Here is a 7,462-nt window from a genome sequence, read left to right as displayed (position 1 = left end):
CACACGTTGAACACATGGCCCGCTAGGCTGGGCGTCTCATTCCCCTTATCTTGTGGCTGCACAGACACATCGTCATAGAAGTGCAGCATGCTCTGTTGCTTGGTTACATGCGTTTTACTTAATGTCTGAATGCTTTTATCATTCTATAAGTGCACCAGGTCCCATCCCTGGGTTGGTTTCCCTGCCAATTAGCATTAATTATCCCTCCTATTACTTTTTGTTATTCTAGGTTGGTTGCATATAAAATGTTGGATTGGGAGGTTAAGTGATTACCGTGTTTTGGATGATTTTGATTACCAGAAAACCGGTTAAAGGAGAATTGGAGAATTAGAATATTTGCTCACAGAGCAAGCAACAAAAAGATCAACCATTCGAGTAGACTAGTGAACTCAAAGACTGACTCGTTCTAAGAAGACAGTTCAACATTTCTGAATTCAAATGCTTTTAATAACAGGGATCCGATGGAAAACGGTATAGCGATTTAATAACTCCTAAATCCTAACAGTTGACCTTTTAGTCTGTAGTAAACGTGATCCTGCAGTCTATTAAATTAATCAGCGGGATGAAACAAGAGACTTGTAGTCAAATGCATTGCGAGCTTTGCACGAATGACTTGTCAATGATTAAATAGCTTCCAGTTTCCTTGTCAATTGAGTGAAAATTCGGGCAAATTTATATCAGAACACACGTCCATTAGACGAATCGGATTAGCTATTTTTCCTCTGCTCGCACACCGTGCGTCGCCTCTGCAGTGGCGCTAACCCTCTATTAGGTCATATACGGCGGGAGTTCTTCCTGCCAAACAGCCCGGCTGACCTCCTAACAAAGAACAGGTTCAATCTGCCGCCCCTCCCCCAGCCAACCCAGGAAGCCGACGAGGGTCACGTGACCTTTCTAGACAGCACAGAGGAGGGATAGTAATATCTGGCGGTGGGGGAAGGGCGCCGAGACTCCGGGGTCTCGGCTCATGAGACTCAGGAGGAACGCGGCCCTGGGACTCGGGTGGAACGCGACCCAAAGACTCCGGGGGGGCTTGGGAGGAACGCGGCCCTGAGATTCCGGGGGCTCGGGGGGAACGCGGCCCGGGGATGGTTCGCTGAGGCTCCGTGGGCTGGGGCGGAACGCGGCCCGTGACGGGGGGGGTTTCCTCGCAGAGCGGCTGTGTCGGCGTATTGTACTTGGCTCCCCCTTTTATTTACTGCTCTGGCTGTGTTTACGCTGCGAAGTGAAAAACGCGCCTTTAGAAAGGGAAGACACAGGCAGTCATTCAGCATGAACAATGCATAGAATATGCCAGTGTTTGTGTTTGTGTGTGTGTGTGTGCGCGCGCGCGCGTAATCTATGAGTGCGTGTATACTTGTCCGAGTGCGTGTATCCGTGTGTGTGTATCAGTTTGTGTGCATCCGTCTGTGTTACTGTGTGTGTATCCGTCTGCGTTAGCGTGTGTATCCGTGTGTGTGTCTGTGTGCATCCATCTGTGTGTGAGTGTGTTTGTATCAGTCTGTGTGTGTATCCGTCTTTGTTTGTGTGTGTGTGTGTGTGTGTTAAGACAGAAAGAGCACTGTCTACGCTCACATAATACTGTACCGCCCTTCCCCGGGTCTCGCTCTCTCCCTTCCCCCACAGCAGCCTCTCGGCGCAGAGACAGAAGGGTTTCCATGGCGCTGTTATGTCATGCAGACCTATTTTCCAGACAAAACACAAGCGCAGGGCGAAAAAACAGATCTATTTCAGCTCCGCGTTCGAGGCTTTGTGATGAGATAAACGTATAATGCCAGGGTTTACGGCGAAGGCTTCGACCACGACGGATTCCAAATAGGCTCATCAGAGATGCACATTATTGTGTTGTCTGTTGTTGATCTGTTTAAGTGCACTCTATTTATACCGCGTCTTTTCTTACGGAGTCAGCGCAACGCTGAGATTTGAACGATGCGCATTTTCGGACGGAGCTCGCATTCCTTCCTCTGCTGTAGCCTGTAGCCAAATTCCTCCGACGGGGCGAGGGGGTGGGAGAGTCAAAAGGCGGGAAAGACAGGCAGATGTTAGAGATTCAGGGGTCACGGAGAGGGGTCAGGGGTGTTGACCTCTGGGATCCACCGAACCAATCCCCCCTCTTCTCTGTATCCAGGCAGCGCCCCGCCTCCCAGTGCCTCTACCCCGGTGCAGACGGCGGCTCTGCTAATGTACTGTTAATTAATAAATACAAAACACATTTGATTCGTTCCCCATGTGGTACGTTGTCAGTTTATAAACAACGCAATGTTCAGCACAAAAGCAAGGGGAGGCGGAAAATAATAATAGCGCGATAAAGTTTGCCGTTGCTAAAAGCAAAGTTGTCAAAACAGTAAAGCGTGTGTGTGTGTGTGTGTGTGTGTGTGTGTGTGTGTGTGTGTGTGTGTGTGTGTGTGTGTGGCAGGTGGGGAGATGTGCGCGCCAGAGTGTTGATTACTTAAACACTCGACTGCTGCAGACGAAATGTCAGGAGCCGGTTGCCATGGAGACAGAGGCTGTGGAAGATGCGTTCTTAAAATAACGTTCAAATGAAATGTAAAAACAAGCATTAACATAAACGGAAGATTGCGGTATTGGATTAGCTTTTTAACCGGGTTTCACTCCAAATATTAAAACACCAATACAGATTAGATTTTTGAGTGTTTGCAGCAATGCAAAATCCTGTGTTTTCCTGTAATACTGGGCTATTGTTAAGTGGCCCTTTTGGTAATGGGTTTGCATGTTTCCAATCAAGTGGCTTAAAGTTATTTTGTACTAGCACAGCCATGGCTGGAGCCAGGAGGCTTTAAACTCCATTAGTTTTAAATATATGGTATATGGCCGTTATTCTGTTGGTAGCCATGGCCCTTTGGTCATTGTTTGGTAATTAATCGTGCAATTATTTGCCGTTATGGGGAGTCATGTTTGTGTTTAAAAGGCTTGGCAATACAACGTTTTCCTCAGCCTGGGTTATGGTGTGTTTACGTTGATTCAGGATTCTACTACAAGTCTCTTGAGTCTTCCCAGCATCGCCAACGACAACAATGCATCCCATGATGCATTCTGATGTACAAGCCCTATTATGTCATGACAAAGTGCCTCTGTTTAAAACCAACATTCAGATACGTTTTTATGTAGATCTGATGATCTAATTCTCTACAGATAATAATAATAATAATAATAATAATAATAATAATAATAATAATAATAATAATAATAATAATAATCATAGCACCAAAGGATAGCCAAGCTTTCTCCAAACGAGAGCCCACTACAACCCTCCCCGGGCTGCTGGGGGAGGGTTGTAGTGGGCTAGACGTCTGGCTGCGTTCTGATGGACGGAGCGTAATGCTGGGTAATAAGGCCTGACTCCAGCAGACAGCACGTCAATACGACCCGATGACATGCTGGCCCTCTGAGATCTAGCTGCCTTTATATGCTCGCTGGAAATCATATTTTATTACCGGCTTCAGGGGCATAATGGATGCCCTTGTGTTTGGGTTTTTTTTTTCGCTGAAAAATATTTCTCAAGCATGAGGTGTTCTTCCACAGGAAGAATCCAATGGAGGTATTTCTTTTTTTTTTTAATGCGTCCCAGAGTGGTCCAGTTGCGTAAGGGGGGGGGGAATCACCCATTTCATCACGGAGTCTAGAGAAACTAATTACATTCACACAGACGTGTGGAGCACGTCCCCATTTGGTGGTTCTGGGTGAGCTGGGTTTGGATTAGCACAGGCTTGATTATGCACTGCAACACACCTGCTTGAAACCAGCCACACACACACACGCACACAAATAATCCAGGAGCAGGTTATAAAACAACAGGCAGAATCCCTCATCGTGTGTGTGTGTGTGTGTGTGTGTGTTCGTGTGTGTGTGTGTGTGAGAGAGAAAGAGAGAGAGAGTGCCAGAAAGGAGCATAAAAAGAGAGGTGAGTGTGTATGAGAGATTCTAACAAGCCATCAGAAAGAGAGATTGTATTAATTATATTCTCTTGTTATGTCTCAGAACATTCCTCCTTTTCCCTTCTATCTGATCACTGTTGGCCTCAGACAGAAAGAGAACAAAGACCTTGATGAATTCTCCATTGTTGGGTATTAATGTTGGATCATCTCCTGGAAAATATTGTGTCAGAGAAAGGGGGGGGGGGGTGGGCTCTGACATGGCTGTCTCTTGCACGGCGAGGTGCGCAGAGTCTGAGGAACAACACTGCCATCTAGTGGTAGAAAAGCAACACACTGATTACAATACTGTTTGAGATCAGCCTACCACCCTTGTATAGTAATTTGAATTTTAAGAATACTAAAATGTATAGAATTTTCACCCTATTTTTCTTCCTGTCCACAACTACATTGGATGGAAAAATACATAAAAAAAACCATTAACTAGTTTCACCAACATCTTTAGTAGTCCACTAGGGGGCGTCGTGCAGGAGTCAGGCAGGAATAAACCAACGGCACGTTTAGTCATTTTAAAATACAATACAAGTAGAAAGTCCAATCAAAGTTTAGATTGGATGCAAGCGACATAAAACGGACTGCTTGCGGATTTATTTGCTATGGTCTTTCTCTGATTGCCGTAGTCCTACAAAAACAAGCTTTCGTCCTTTGTCTCAGTCCAATTCATGACTGACTTTCATTCGTCCGTCATTTATTCGTTTTTTCTCCATTCACCCCCACCTGTCCGCTTGATCCGGAGAGCGTCATATACCAAGAACGGTGATGTCATCTCCACAGGTTGCCATCCAGGGTAGGCCTGCCACCACCGGTCCAAACCAGTCTTCAGCACCAAAGCCAGTGTTGTTTTCAATAATAATGGCGCCAGAAATAGTTTGAAATAACTTCATAACCTTTAAGTCTCCATTTTTGAGTAAGAAGGCTGTACATCTGATACAGTGAGTTAATTAATTCTGTGCATTGATATGTTCAGATATCATCCCTGATGTGTTAAACAAAGTGACAAATTACATTTCACACCTTTTTAAGGCAGTTTTTGGCGTGTTAGAAATCGTCACCACTACTATTTCTAGTAACCTTGAATTCTAGAGGCTATAATTATTGTTAGAATAAGCATTGTTTAGCAAAACCGTGAAAATATAATTGTAATTATTAAATCCCATTTAAGTACTTGTTCATATTTTCTCATGAATATTACATAAATAACGTTTTTCTTAACATGAATAACATTATATGAAAATATCTATATTTCTCTCTCAGACATAGTCTGAACTGAACCATTAGCCATAAACCAAATAGATTAACTCTTTCCTGGGAATCTCAATTGAAAGACACACCTGACATCAAACACCACACACACACACACACAACACACACACACACACACGTGTAATCCCACGTAAGGCCCTGCCCTCATGTGGTTCCTCCGCAGTAGTGCGACACCACGTGTGACTACAGGTGAGTCCATCGGGATCAGAACGGCTCCTGTTTGATGTCGTGGTTCTCCCTCTGGTCTGCGGTGGAGCTCCGTAGCCTGCCTCTGATCCGGGGGCTTCTCCCCCCAGGTGAGAACAATGAGTCCTCCTCCGACTGCAGGAGGATCAAAAGACGAGGGAGCGTTTGATTGCCTTGCGCCGCCCTCCACCCTTTATCTTCTCCACGCGGGTGTGAAGGCCATGCTGGTGGAGCATCTGTCGGAGGGCCCTCAGATCCTGGGACAGACCCCCTAACGACGGTTACTGAAGCCCCCCCAGGGAGGGAGAGCGTTGGAGGATCTGAGACCCAGTCGGACACACAGACAGGGACGCTACGGAAGTCACTTGAAAGAGAGTCAAGTTTTCCCCTTCGGTTGTTAGCGTCTTAGGGGAACAGGTCCTGACACTTCGCTGCTCTTTGCTGAGCGTGATCTGAACCCTCTGTCGGTGGCTCTGGATGAAAGTGTCTTCTAAATGACGGGATAGTAAATAGTACGGGACACATGAGGACAGCAGATCTTTCTCCTGGACGTGAAGATGAGCTTTTTACTCCTCATAACACTATTATAGCTCGTTAGCTCGTATTAGTCACTTTTTTATTATAACTCATTATAGCTCATCTGGGTGGCAGTGGCTAAGGAAGTACAGTGGGTAGACTTGTAACCGGGAGGTTGCTAGTTCGATCCCCGGCTCCTCCCCGAGTGTCGAGATGTCCCTGAGCGAGACACCTCACCCTGACGAGGGTGAGGTGTCTCACACATTCACGTGTGGATGTGTGTATAAACCGTTAATAAAGTTGCGTTGGAAAAAAACCGTCTTCTAAATGCCCAGGGTGACATGGGTGGTTCATGGCCTTAACGTTGGTGCTAATAGATGCTGATCACAGTAAAACAGGTGTCACTCATAACTTTAATGATGCGCGGCAGTGGAGACACCACGTGCTGATGGGCTTCTGCCCTGCCGGTAGATAATGAGTGTTATGAGCGACACCTGTGTTTGATGTTTGATGACACCTCTGGGAAACGCGTAGAGTGCAACGTCTCAGAGTTTGATGATGGAGGCGTAAAGAAATCAGACAAAGAGATCTGCACTCAGGGCTCAGAACTTTATAACCCTCACTGTACACAGATGGTGAGACGGCTATCACTGCTATAGATTTTATGCATGACTGTTCAGTTACTCATGGAGTAGAGCCTGGAGCCACACCGATGGACTGTGGTGTCAGATACCAACAGGGAGCAGGTGAGAGTCAGGTGATCCAGACCGGCTACAGGGAGGCTTCGGACATCGGGGATCGAACCCAGACCCTTTCAGCAAGCAGCCAAGGCGCGACACTATCCTCCCCCTACGGCCGCTGTGACATCGTGCTGTTAAACTGAAGTTAATGAGTGTGTGTACAAGTTAAGACTGACTTTAGGCCATGGCTGCACCCCTCTTCTCTCTCTCTCCTTCCCCCTTCTCTCTCCTCCCTTCCCCCCTTCTATCTCTCTCCCCCCAGCTTCCTCCCCCCTTCTCACTCCCCCCCCCCCCCAAGCTTCTCTCCCCCCCTCTCTCTCTCATTAATAAGGACTGGGTTCTCTATGGGTGAGGGCTCCCTCTCTCACGTCCAGGGCAAGCCCGTCGTTAAAGATGGACGTCCCACGGGCGGCAGGAGACATGAGGACCACACACACACACACACACACACGCACACACACACACACACACACACACACACACACACACACACACACACACACCCAGGCCATAAAGCAGCCCTTCTCTCCCTCCCACACCTGGCTGTAATAAGGCAACACATTAAGCCATTAGCGAGTTGTTGTTTTTTAAGGTACACAGACATCCGCGCTTAAATACTTTAAGAGGAGTGAGGGGCTCACCGTGTGTCTGAGACCACCGGGGAACGGTGTTCCACGCCCCCCGCTACCGTGAGATCTGGGGCTGACCGGCTTACCAGTACGGGGCAAACTAGTCTTAGGACGACTATGGGTCAAACTAGCTGGAGGACCATTAGCTGGTCAAGCTAGTCTTAGGAGCACTGCG

The sequence above is a fragment of the Pollachius pollachius genome, assembly GCF_949987615.1.
Source record: "Pollachius pollachius genome assembly, chromosome: 3".
NCBI lineage: Eukaryota > Metazoa > Chordata > Actinopteri > Gadiformes > Gadidae > Pollachius > Pollachius pollachius.
The sequence above is the reverse complement of the archived record's forward strand: the minus strand, read 5'-3'. Positions refer to the sequence as shown.